At 38.5% G+C, this 13,703-nt stretch overlaps 1 protein-coding gene across 1 annotated transcript in view; it reads right to left on the reverse strand.

Annotated features, from left to right (window-relative positions):
* The window catches only part of LOC137095319 (homeobox protein otx5), a 60,968-nt gene extending 53,668 nt beyond the window's left edge, over positions 1 to 7,300 (reverse strand). Inside the window, exon 1 of the mRNA XM_067461813.1 lies at positions 7,046 to 7,300. The gene's annotated coding sequence lies outside the window, so the exon portion shown is untranslated. The remainder of the gene's footprint in view (positions 1 to 7,045) is intronic.
* Between the last annotated feature and the right edge of the window lie 6,403 nt (positions 7,301 to 13,703).

Consider the following 13,703-nt stretch of genomic DNA (forward strand, 5'->3'; position numbering starts at 1 on the left):
CTCAATTTATGTTTGAAGTTCCTATAATGCTGCAAAAATTAGAGGAAAATCTCATTTTGCCCTGTAGCTATACATCTATAATTGCCAAAAGAATTAGAAATGGAATTGAAACCACAATACTTATGGGAAATGTTTTTTTTTTCCTTTCAAGAGTTGAGAATCTTGAAGAGCAGTTCCATATACTATAGAAAATCCTGCACAAAACATATATTTTTCCTTGATGGTATTACCTCAGACAGCGTTTCCCAACCTTGGGGACAGGACCTTTGCAGGGGGGTCGCAAAGGGGTGTCGGAAGGGTCGCCAGCAACCATCAGAAGACTGCATTGGATGGCCTTAAGTATTTTCTGCTGGTTATGGGGTTTCTGTGTGGGAAGTTTTACCCAATTCTATACTTGGTGGGGTTCAGAATGCTCTTTGATTGGAGGTGAACTATAAATCCCAGCAATTACAACTCCCAAATGTCAAGGTCTATTTCCCCCCAAAGTCCACCAGTGTTCACATTTGGGCATATTGAGTATTCCTGTAGAGTTTGGTCCAGATTCATTGCTTGAGTCCACAGTGCTCTCTGGATGTTGATGAACTACAACTCCAGAACTCAAGGTCAATGCCCACCAAACACTTCCAGTATTTTCTGTTGGTCATGGTAGTTCTGTGTGTCAAATTTGGTTCAATTCTATCGTTGGTGAGGTTCAAAAGGCTCCTTAATTGTAGGTGAACTACAAATCCCAGCAACTACAACTCCCAAATGTCAAGGTCTATTTCCCCCAAACTCCACCTGTGTTCACATTTGGGCATATTGAGTATTCGTGCCAAGTTTGGTCCTGATCCATCATTGTTTGAATCCACAGTGCTCTCTGGATGTAGGTGAACTACAACTCCCAAACTCAAGACCAATGCCCATCAAACCCTTCCAATATTTTCATGGGAATTCTGTGTGCCAGGTTTGGTTCAATTCCAACATTGGTGGAGTTCAGAATGCTCTTTGATTGTAGGTTAACTATAAATCCCAGCAACTACAACTCCCAAATGTCACGGTCTATTTTCCCCAAACTCCCCCAGTGTTCATATTTGGGCATATGGAGTATTCGTGCCAAGTTTGGCCCAGACCCATCATTGTTTGAGTCCACAGTGCTCTCTGGATGTAGGTGAACTACAACTCCCAAACTCAAGGTCAATGCCCAGTAAACCTTTCCAATATTTTCTGTTGGTCATTGGAGTTCTGTGTGCCAAGTTTGGTTCGATTTCATCATCGGTGGAGTTCAGAATTCTCTTTGATTGAAGGTAAACTATAAATCTCAGCAACTACAACTCCCAAATGACAAAAACGTTGGACCATTCTGCACAAAACTGGTTCTAAATTCCTCCAGAATCCCCCAAAACCCCCATTTTTCTGTGCCCCACAAAGGCAATTTTTCGGATCTTGGAAATCAACTAGCAATTCCCTTTTTCCATAGGCTTCGGATCCAGTTTACACTCTTTAACATCCTAAAAATATGTATGTTTGGACACCTGAACTTCTATCCAATTCTGATCTAGGTTTGGGGTTCTCAAGTCCAGAACCCCAAACCTAAATCAGGAGTAGGGAGCTTCCCAATTGTCCCAGAGAGGAAATTATCCCACACAACGGTCCCAGTTGCCCATCTCTAACCTAAATTTGCACAGGTTAAGCTAGGCAATCGAGAGAGAGATTAGATAACAGATCCACGGCCGCAAGGAGACTGCAGATAGAAACAGGGGACAGTAAACACAGACGTCGACTTAATGAGAGATTTCTAGATTTGCAATAGATACCCATGGATTTCGGGTGCTCAGTTCATTAAGAAACAACAACAACTATGTTAATTGTGTTGCATTCGTTTTAAAAAAAATTCACAGCTCATAGGTTTTAATGATGTTTTTGTTGCAATCCAACCCCACACTGCACAAGTCTCTAGTCCTCAATAAGGAACAATTTCGTTACCCTAGAATAGGCTGAGGCTTTCCCTTTCCCCGTGTCTCCTGTATGACAGTTGGGGATGTATCTATTTCTTGGATTGCTGTGAGTTTTCCACGTTGTTCCAGAAGCATTCTCTCCTGACATTTCGCCCACATCTATGGCAGGCATCCTCAGAGGCAGTGAGGTCTGTTGGAACTAAGGAAAAGGGTTTATATGTGGAATGACCAGAGTGGGACAAAGAATTCTTGTCTGTTGGAGGTAGGTGTGAATGTTTCAACTGACCACCTTGATTAGCATTTGATGGCCTGACAGTGCCTGGGGCAATCTTTTGTTGAGAGGTGATTAGATGTGTTCCAGAAGCATTCTCTCCTGACATTTCGCCCACATCTATGGCAAGTATCCTCAGAAGTTGAGGTCTGTTGGAAACTAGGACAGTGAGGTTTATATATCTGTGGAATAATGTCCAGGATAGGAAAAAGAACTCTTGTCTGCTTGAGGCAAGTGTGAATGTTGCAATTGGCCACCTTTTGTGTGTGTGTGTGTGTGTGTGTGAGGAGTGACTTGAGAAACTGCAAGTCACTTCTGGTGTGAGAAAATTGGCTTTTTGGGTTGTTGTAGGTTTTGCCGGATTATATGACCATGTTCTAGAGGCATTTTCTCCTGACGTTTCACCTGCATCTATGGCAAGCATCCTCAGAGGTAGTGACCTCACTACCTCTGAGGATGCTTGTCATAGATGCAGGCGAAACGTCAGGAGAAAATGCCTCTAGAACATGGCCATATAACCCGGAAAAACCTGCAACAACCCAGTGATTCCGGCCATGAAAGCCTTCGACATTAAATTGGCTTTCTGCAAGGATGTTGCCCAGGGGACACCTGGAGGTGTTGATGTTTTACCATCCTTGTGGGAGGCTTCTCTCATGTTCACACATGGGGAGCTGGAGCTGACATAGGGAGCTTATCCATGAAACGTTAGAAACTAGGCAAGTGAGGTTAATATATCTGTGAAATGTCCGGGCTGGGAAAAAAACCTCTTGTCTGCTTGAAGCAAGTGTGAATGTTGCAATTGGCCACCTTGATTAGCACTGAATGGTCTTGCAGCTTCAAAGCCTGGCTGCATCCTGCTTGGTGGAATCGTTTGTTAGGAAGTGTTAGTTGGCCCTGATTGTTTCATGTCAGGAATTCCCATTTTCTGAGTGTTCCTCTTTATTTACTATCCTGATTTTAGTGTTCCATGTTCCAGAAGCATTCTCTCCTGATGTTTCGCCCACATCTATGACAGGCAAACTCAGAGGTTGGGAGGTCTGTTGGAACCTAGGCAAGTGAGGTTTATATATCTGTGGAATGTGGGAGAAAGAACTCTTGTCTGCTTGAAGTAAGTGTGAATGTCACAATTGGCCACCTTGATTAGCACTGAATGGTCTTGCAGCTTCAATGCCTAGCTGCTTCCTGCCTGGTGGAATCCTTTGTTGGGAAGTGTTAGTTGGCCCTGATTGTTTCATGTCAGGAATTCCCCTGTTTTCTCAGTGTTCCTCTTTATTTATTATCCTGATTTTAGTGTTCCATGTTCCAGAAGCATTCTCTCCTGACGTTTCGCCCACATCTATTGCAGGCAACCTCAGAGTCTGTTGAAAACTAGGCAAGTGAGGTTTATATAACTGTGGAATGTCCAGGGTGGGAGAAAGAACTCTTCTCTGTTTGAGGCAAGTGTGAATGTTGCAATTGGCCACCTTGATTAGCACTGAATGGCCTTGCAGCTTCAAAGCCTGCCTGCTTCTTGCCTGGTGGAATCCTTTGTTGAGAGGTGTAAGCTGGCCCTGATTGTTTCATGTCAGGAATTCCCATTTTCTGAGTGTTCCCCTTTATTTACTATACTGATTTTAGAGTTTTTTTAAATACCAGTAGCCAGATTTTGTTCATTTTCATGGTTTCCTCCTTTCTGTTGAAATTATCCACATGCTTGTGGATTTCAATGGCTTCTCTGTGTAGTCTGAAATGGTGGTTGTTAGAGTGGTCCAGCATTTCCGTACCTTCAACTTGCTTCTGAGATTATAAATTTAACATTTCTGTCTTCTCCAATAATATGGTGTGTCCAGGAAGCAGCCAGGCTTTGAAGCTGCAAGGCCATTCAATGCTAACCAAGGTGGACAATTGCAACATTCACACTTGCCTCAATCAGACAAGAGTTCTTTCTCCCACCCTGGACATTATTCCACAGATATATAAACCTCACTTGCCTAGTTTCCAACTGTCCTCACAGCCTCTGAGGATGCCTGCCATAGATGTGGGCGAAACGTCAGGAGAGAATGCTTCTGGAACATGACCTAACTGAACAAATCTGCTTTCTTTACAAAAACAAAGTATGTATACTTTGAGATAGATAGGAAAGGTTGGTAATCTATTGGTTAAATAGCAGCATAAGTTAGATTCCCCCAACTTTGCTTTGTAACTACAGTACTGTATATACTCGAGTATAAGCCGACCTGAATATAAGCCGAGGCACCTAATTTTGCCACAAAAAACCTGGGAAAACGTATTGACTCGAGTATAAGCCGAGGGTGGGAAATGCAGCAGCTACTGGTACATTTCAAAGTAAAAATAGATACCAATAAAATTACATTAATTGAGACATCAGTAGGTTCAATGTTTTCAATGTTTACATAAAACTATAATTTAAGATAAGGCTGTCCAACTCTGATTAAACCATTATTCTAACCTTCTTCAATGTAAATGTGCTTATGTATCCTTCCCATAATAATAAAGATAGTAAAATAATAAATGTAATAAAAATAATAATAATAGAAATGCAGTAATAATAGAGTAAAAAATGAATGTAATAATAACAATAATAAAAGTAAAATAATAAAAGTAATAATAATAATAATAATAAAGTAAAATAATAAATGTAATGATAATAATAATAAATAGAGTAAAATAATAAATGTAGTATAACAATAAGAAAAAAGTAAAATAATAAATGTAATAATGAAGAGTAAAATAATAAGTGTAATAATAATAAATAGAGTCAAATAAATGTAATAAAAATAATAAAGAGTAAAATAATGTTAGTGTAATGGTACTAATAATAATAGAGTAAAATAACGTAAATGTAATAATAACAGTAATAATATAGTGAAATAATAAACGTAATAATAATAATAAATAGAGTAAAATATATCTATTAAAAGTAATAAAAGAGTAATAATGTAAATATAATGATACTAATAATAAGAGTAAAATAATAAATGTAATAATAGAGTAAAATAATAAATATAATAATAATAGAGTAAAATAATAAGTGTAATAATAATAGTGAAACAATAAAATGTAATAATAATAGAGTAAAATAATAAATGTAATAATAATAGAGTAAAATAATAAATGTAATTTTTTCGTGTCAGGAACGACTTGACAAACTGCAAGTAAATGTAATAATATCAACAATAATAAAATAAAATAATAAATGTAATAATAAAAATACAGTAAAATAATAAATGTAATAATAATTGAGTGAAATAATAAAATGTAATAAAACAATATTAGAGTAAAATAATAAATATAATTTTTTCCATGTCAGGAACAACATGACAAACTGCAAGTAAATGTAATAATAACAAGAATAATAAAGTAAAATAATAAATGTAATAATAATAATAATAAATAGAGTAAAATAAATTTAATAAAAATAATAAAAGTAAAATAATGTAATATACTAATAATAATAGAGATAAAATAATAAATGTAATAATAAAAATACAGTAAAATAATAAATGTAATAATAATAGTGTGAAATAATAAATGTAATAATAACAATAAATAGAGTAAAATAATAAACGTAATTTATTTTCGTGTCAGGACCAATTTGACAAACTACAAGTAAATGTAATAATTACAATAATAATAAACAAAAAAAATGTAATAACAATAATAATAAATAGAGTAAAATAAATGTAATAAAAATAATAAAAGTAAAATAATGTAAATCTTATGATACTAATAATAATAGAGTTAAAATAATAAATGTAATAATAACAATAAATAGAGTAAAATAATACATGTAATTTTTTTCGTGTCAGGACCATCTTGACAAACTGCAAGTAAATGTAATAATCACAATAATAATAAAGTAAAAAATGTAATAACAATAATAATAAATAGAGTAAAATAAATGTAATAAAAATAATAAAAATACAATAATGTAAGATACTAATAATAATAGTTAAAATAATAAATGTAATATAATAGAGTGAAATAATAAATGTAATAAAACAGCATTAGAGTAAAATAATAACAATAAATAGAGTAAAATAATAAATGTAATAATAATAATAAATAGAGTAAAATAAATGTAATAAAAATAATAAAAGTAAAATAATGTAAGATACTAATAATAGTAAAATAATATAAATTTAATGATAATAATAATAGAGTTAAAATAATAAATGTAATAATAGAAATACAGTAAAATAATAAATGTAATAAAACAATATTAGAGTAAAATAATAAATGTAATAATAATAGAGTAAAATAATACATGTAATAAAAATAATACTAATAAGAGAGTAAATAATAAATAACTTTGACTCAAGTATAAGCCGAGGGGAACTTTTTCAGCCTGAAAAATTAGGCTTATATTCGAGTATATACGGTAAGTACAATAGAAGGAAACGTCCGGCTATAACTTCTTGAATATTCAAATATGATCGTCACCGACTCTAATCAATCCTCTTTTGCTGCAAATAGTGAAAACAATGCCACTAACTCTGATAGGGAAAATAAGGCCACTTTCTCCTATCAGCTGCTTGACTATTTTTTTTCCTTTCGTCAACTAAGAGCTGAAAAGGAAAAGGAAAAGATCTCAGTTCGGAGAGGAGGAAATTTTAAAAATGGCCCTTCGAAACCTCTGGCAGGACTTTTAATTAAGCGTGATAAAGCCGCCCCAAGCTGCATTACAAGCGTAAGGACTTTAAATCATTAGATATAATTTTATCAAGGGAGCTAAACCCCTCTAAAGCTGGATCAGTTGCAAATAATCATATATCTCCTGTTCAGGGGGAAAAAAGGAAGGTAGGAGAAGCCGGTCCCGCAGAGACCTGGAGTGGCTCACCTTGGCCGGAGCGGCGTGGACCTCGGAGGGGGCCACCGAAAAGAAGGAGCGTCCGGCGGCCGAGGGGCAAAAGGGTGGGAAGAAAAGGGGGAACGAGGAAAGAAGAGGTAGGTGCCACCCAAAGGGGGAAGATTTAAGCAAGGAAGGCCGTGATGTCAGCTGTCATGGTCTATATTTCAGGGGCTAATCTGGGAGGGCCTGCAAAGGGGGGCAGCACGGAGGGAAAAAGGGGAGGGGAAGGGGGTCAATATGCTTGAGGTGACTTTAGGCAAGATGTCCAACCTGCTGGCAGCGTGTCGGAGTAATCCACCCCTCCCGACGTCGGCTGCAATTAGCTTTGATCGCTTTTAACGGAGACGCCAACCACCCCAGGCCATGTGCGGGGCTCCACGGGTCCAGGAGAGCTGGGTTGGACTAACGTTGACGGACTTCTGACAACAACGAAATACGAATCCATATCTGAATGGAGGTTCTCACTGTGTGTGATGAGGACCCCCAACTTCACCAGTCGATGAACGTTTCTGCTTCTCGTCTGTCCTTCTTCTGGTGCCCTCATGGCAACACGTTGAATCTAGTTCCATTTCCTAGAATAAATTTTGGTTCCTTCTCTTGCATGGAGCTTGGCATTTTTCACATTGCCCAGATGAATTGATTGATTGATTGATTGATTGACTGACTGATTGACTGACTGATAAATAAATGATAGAAAGGGACAGACAAGATGGATAGATGGATGCAAGTAGAGAGATAGATAGATAGATGATAGATGGATGGAGAGGTAGATAGATAACAGGATAAATAGATGATAGGACAGACAAGATAGATGGATGGGTGGATAATTGTATGTAGATAGATAGATAATAGATGGATGGAGAGATAGATACATAATAGGATAAATAGATGATAGAGAGGACAGAGGATAGATGGATGGATAATTGGATGTGGATAGATAGATAGATAGATACAAAGCGACAGACAGGATGGATGGATGGATGCATGGAGATAGATAGATAGATAGATAGATAGATAGATAGATAGATAGATGACAGATAGATAGATAGATAGATAGATAGATAGATAACAGTATACATAGATGATAGGACAGGCAGGATAAATGGATGGATGGATGAATGAATGGATGGATGACACGCAGATAGGATAGATAGATGGGATGGATGATAGATGAAAGATAGATAGATAGATAGATAGATAGATAGATAGGTAACAGTATGCATAGATGATAGGACAGGCAGGATAGATGGATGGATGGATGGATGGATGGATGGATGACACACAGATAGGATGGATAGATGGGATGGATGGATAATTGGACGGATGTAGATAAATAGATAGATAGAGACATACAGAATGGATGGAGAGAGAGAGAGAGAGAGAGATAGCAGGGTAAATAGATGATAGAGAGAACAGCTAGGATAGATGGATGGATGGATGGATGGATGGATGGATGGATGTAGATAGATAGATAGATAGATAGATCAATAAATGGACAGGATGGATGGAGATAGATAGATAGATAGATAGATAGATAGATAACAGTATACATAGATGATGGGACAGGCAGGATGGATGGATGGATAATTGGACAGATGTAGATAAATAGATAGATAGATAGATAGATAGATAGATAGATGATTAAAGGGGAAAGACAGAATAGATAGATAGATAGATAGATAGATAGATAGATAGATAGATAGAGATAGCAGGGTAAATAGATGATAGAGAGGACAGCCAGGATAGATGGATGGATGGATGGATGACACACAGATAGGATGGATAGAACAGGATAAATAGATGATAGGGCAGGCAGGATAGATGGATGGATGGATGGATGGATGACACGCAGATAGGATGGATGGATAGATGGGATGGATGGATGGATAATTACAGATAGATAGATAGATAGAGAAATGGATGATAGAAAGGGACAGATAGGATGGATAGATAGATAGATGGATGGATGGATGGATGGATGGAGTTAGATAGATAGATAGATAGATAGATAACAGGATAAATAGATGATAGAGAGGACAGACAGGTTAGATGGATGGATGGATGACACACAGACAGGAGGCATTACTTTTCATTCAACTCTTGTACTTTTGCTTGTGCCTACTGGGAAAAATCCCCCTTCTCTCTTTTTCTCTCTATTGAATTAAATTGAGTGCAAATTACATTTCAGCAGCAGTTTAAGGAAACTGAGGACCAAGAGGAGAAACGGGAGAAGGAGAAACTGGAATATTTCAAAAGCGGATGAAAAACTGGGAATTAGTTGGGAAGGTCCTTGCCAAATTGGGAACATTGGAGAGGGTGTGTTAGTGTCCCTGTTTCCACTTGCCAAATTCCGAAGGCCACACGGACATTTAGTTGCATAGTCTTTTGGTCTATTCTGATTGCCCCAAAAAACAATAAAGGCTTACGCGTTTGCAGATATCTCTAATCTGACCTTTATTTGCTTATTTGTTTTCTCCCAGACTTTCTCTTCCAGAAGTGGGACTCAAAGGAGCTCACGATAAGATTAGAACAGGGTGCAAAAACAGATAAAGGCAGGTGCGGATTAAAAATAGACACCAGGTTGCAACGCTGAAACACAATTAAACAAATGACTGCATTAACCATCGGGATAAAATGCAGTTTGAAAACACAGTTTTAGAAAGTACACCTTGAAGAAAGACTTCTTGCAGGACAAAAGGAAGGAGGGAGATCCATAGACAACTGTGGAGGGGAAACTTGAAAGTGCATTGTTTTTTGCAGAACTTAATGTAGCCCAAGTGAGGAAATAATGTCCCAGCTAGAAAGAAAAGAGCAAAAACTTGGATTAAAGTTGTAGGAGAAAGTGTCAAAGAGAGATAAGACCACGAAAATAATGACTACAGAAGATTTACATAGCTCTTGAGAAGTGTTTCTCAACTTTCCTAATGCCACGACCCCTTAATACACTTCCTCATGTTGTGGTGACCCCCAACCATAACATCATTTCCATTGCTACTTCGTAACTGTAATTTTGCTGCTGTTATGAATCGTAATGTAAATATCTGATATGCAGGATGTATTTTCATTCACTGGACCAAATTTGGTACAAATACCCAATATGCCCACATTTGAATACTGATGGAATTTGGGGGGGGGGGGGGGGGTTGATTTCAATATGCCCAAATGTGCATACTGGCGGAGTTTGGGGAACATAGATTTTGTCATTTGGGACTTGTAGTTGCTGGAATTTATAGTTCATCTATAATCAAAGAGCATTGTGAACTCCACCAACGATGAAATTGAATCAAACTTGGCACACAGAACTCCCATGGCCAACAGAAAATACTGGAAGGGTTTGGTAGGCATTGGCCTTGAGTTTGGGAGTTGTAGTTCACCTACATCCAGAGAGCACTGTGGACACAAACAATGATGGATCTGGACCAAACTTAGCACAAATACTCATATGCCCAAATGTGAACATTGGCGGAGTTTGAATTTACTTCAAGCAGAGTCACTTTTTGTATAAGCTACCTGGCATGATATAAGAGTCTAGAGTTGCTGAATTTATCAACTCCTGAGGAAGGGGATTGCTTTCCCCGAAACAAGGTACAAAAATACCCGGGCACCCCTGTTGAATGCCATTGGGACTTTTCTTTGAAGACTTATTTTGAGAAGCAGTGCTCCATTTTTCACTGGACTTGAGTTGGATCTTTTCCATGAAGATTGTTTTGAGAGTGGCGCTTCATCTTCATTATTGTCTTCAGTTTACATATAGCCTCATGACTCTATGCTTACTTTGTTTATATGACTTTTCTCATTGAATGTATCCCTGAAGCCTATACACAGTGGAATCCCTATCCAAACCCAGAAGTGTTACGTTTGAGAGCGGTTGCTCCTTTTGATTTCTGTGTACCACTGAATTGAGCTTTGTACTGGGGATTTTGGTAAATAGAATATTATATGTTTTCTTGATAATACACTTTGACATTACGCATAGATTGTTTTGTGTTTGTACTGGAATTTATAGTTCACCCACAATCAAAGAGCATTCTGAACTCCATCAACGATGGAATTGAACCAAACTTGTCACACAGAACTCCCATGACCGACAGAAAATATTGGAAGGGTTTGGTGGGCATTGACCTTGGTTCTGGAGTTGTAGTTCACCTACATCCAGAGAGCACTGTGGACACAAACAATGATGGATCTGGGCCAAACTTGGCACAAATACTCAATATGCCCAAATGTGAACACTGGTGGAGTTTTGAGAAAATAGACCTTGACATTTAGGAGTTGTAGTTGTTTTTTATAGTTCACCTACAAACAAAGAGCATTCTGAACTTCACCAATGATGGAATTCAGCCATAACTTGGCACACAGAACTCCCAAGACCAACATAAAACCTCTGAGGATGCTTGCCATAGATGCAGGCAAAACGTCAGGAGAGAATGCCTCTAGAACATGGCCATATAGCCTGAAAAATACCTACAACAGCCCAGTGATTTCAGTCATGAAAGCCTTTGACAATACAGAAAATACTGTTTTCTGACGATCTTTGGCAACCCCTCTGGCACCCCCCTCACACACCCCTCCCAGGGGTACCAACCCCCAGGTTGAGAAACACTGCTCTTAAGTGTCTACTTAAGATTCAGCTCTGCTTTTATAGGCATGGAAAGAGCATCTCTGCCATTGGGCAACATTGCCTCTCACAGATTCTGGTCACCATAATATAAAAAAGGAATGCATTCGGGAAAGTGTTGCTAAGCTGGATGGGGATGATGGGAGCTGTAGGTCAACACAGTTGGAGGGCTCTGCCTTGGAGAAGCCTGCTTCATGATGCTGAAGCCACTCCTGGAGTTATCAGACTAACAATATTGGCTTTGTGCTATCAGATCGAGATTGCCATGGAGCTGAAGAATGCCTTTGCCCTTCCCACTTAGAATATTCAGCGCAAATTGGTCCAGATAATGAACTGCTTCTACTAATAAAGACTTTCATTTTCAGGAAGCAGGTGAACAAATACCTTTTTTTGTGTTTGTCACCAACTGTGTTCTATTTGGGTTGCTGTGAGCTTTCTGGGCTGGATGGCCATGTTCCAGAAGCATTCTCTCCTGGTCCATCAAGAGCTCTGCTATGGTTGACTTCTCTGGTTGAGTTAGTCTGCAGTGCCTTTCATGTTCTTTGAGTCGTGTTTGGGCAATGCTGTGTTCGGCGGTCCCTATGTAGACTTGTCTACAGTTGCATGTCCTTATTCTCTCCATGTGATTTTTGCCTCTTGCACCAACGTTTTTGTTAAAGACGTCATGCCAAGGAACACATCGACTTAGTTCAGGTATACCTTATAGTCCATCTTTGTACGGCAGCGCTCTCACCTTGAGATTCCTCCCACTCATCCCAAAGTCTGGAGATGAGGATTCAGGCCCTTAAAATATATTTCAAAAGGACCTTCTTTGGGGAGTGAGAAATGCTTTATTTCAATGTTTCCCAACCTTCCTAATGCCAGGATCTCTTAATACAGTTCCTCATGTTGTGGTGACCCCCAACCGTAACATTGTTTTCATTGCTACTTAATAACTGTAATTTTGATACTGTTATGAATCATAATGTAAATATCTGATATGAAGAAAGGATTTTCATTCACTGGACCAAATTGGGCACAAATACCCAATACACCCAAATTTGAATACTGCTATGGTTGGGGGAAGGGATTGATTGTGTCATTTGGGAGTAGCATTTGCTGGGATGTATAGTCCACCTACAATCAAAGAGCATTCTGAACTCCACCAACGATGGAATTGAACCATACTTGGCACAAAGAACTCCCATAACCAAAAGACAAAATTTGAAGGGTTTGGTGGGCATTGACCTTGAGTTGGAGCCCCCAGTAGCACAGTGGGTTAAACCCTTGTGCCAATAGGACTGAAGACCGACAAGTTGTAGGTTCAAATCCAGGGACAGCGTGGATGAGCTCCCTCTATCAACTCCAGCTTCCCATGCAGGAACATGAGAGAAGCTTCCCACGAGGATGATAAAACATCAAAACATCCAGGCGTCCCCTGGGCAATGTCCTTGTACATGGACAATTCTCTCACATCAAAAGCAACTTGCAGTTTCTCAAGTCGCTCCTGACATGAAAAAAAAACTTGAGATTTGGAGTTGTAGTTCACCTACATCCAGAGAGCACGTGGACTCAAACAATGATGGATCACAACCTCTGAGGATGCCTGTCATAGATGCAGACAAAACGTCAGGAGAGAATGCTTCTGGAACATAGCCGTACAGCCCGGAAAACTCACAACAATCCAGTGATCCCGGCCATGAAAGGCTTTGACAATACACTGGAAGGGTTTGGTGAGCATTGACCTTGAATTTTGGAGTTGTAGTTCACCTATATCCAGAGAGCACTGTGATTCAAACCATGATGGATCTGGACCACACTTGGCATGAATACTCAATATGTCCAAATATGCACACTGGCGGAGTTTGGGGAACATAGATTTTGACATTTGGAAGTAGTAATTGCTGGGATTTATAGTTCACCTACAATCAAAGACCATTCTGAACTCCACCAACAATGGAATTGAACCAAACTTGACACATAGAAGTCCCATGGCCAACAGAAAATATTGGAAGTGTTTGGTGGGCATTGACCTTGAGTTTTGGAGTT

This window comes from Anolis sagrei, chromosome Y (genome assembly GCF_037176765.1).
Source record: "Anolis sagrei isolate rAnoSag1 chromosome Y, rAnoSag1.mat, whole genome shotgun sequence".
NCBI classification, from domain to species: Eukaryota; Metazoa; Chordata; class Lepidosauria; order Squamata; family Dactyloidae; genus Anolis; species Anolis sagrei.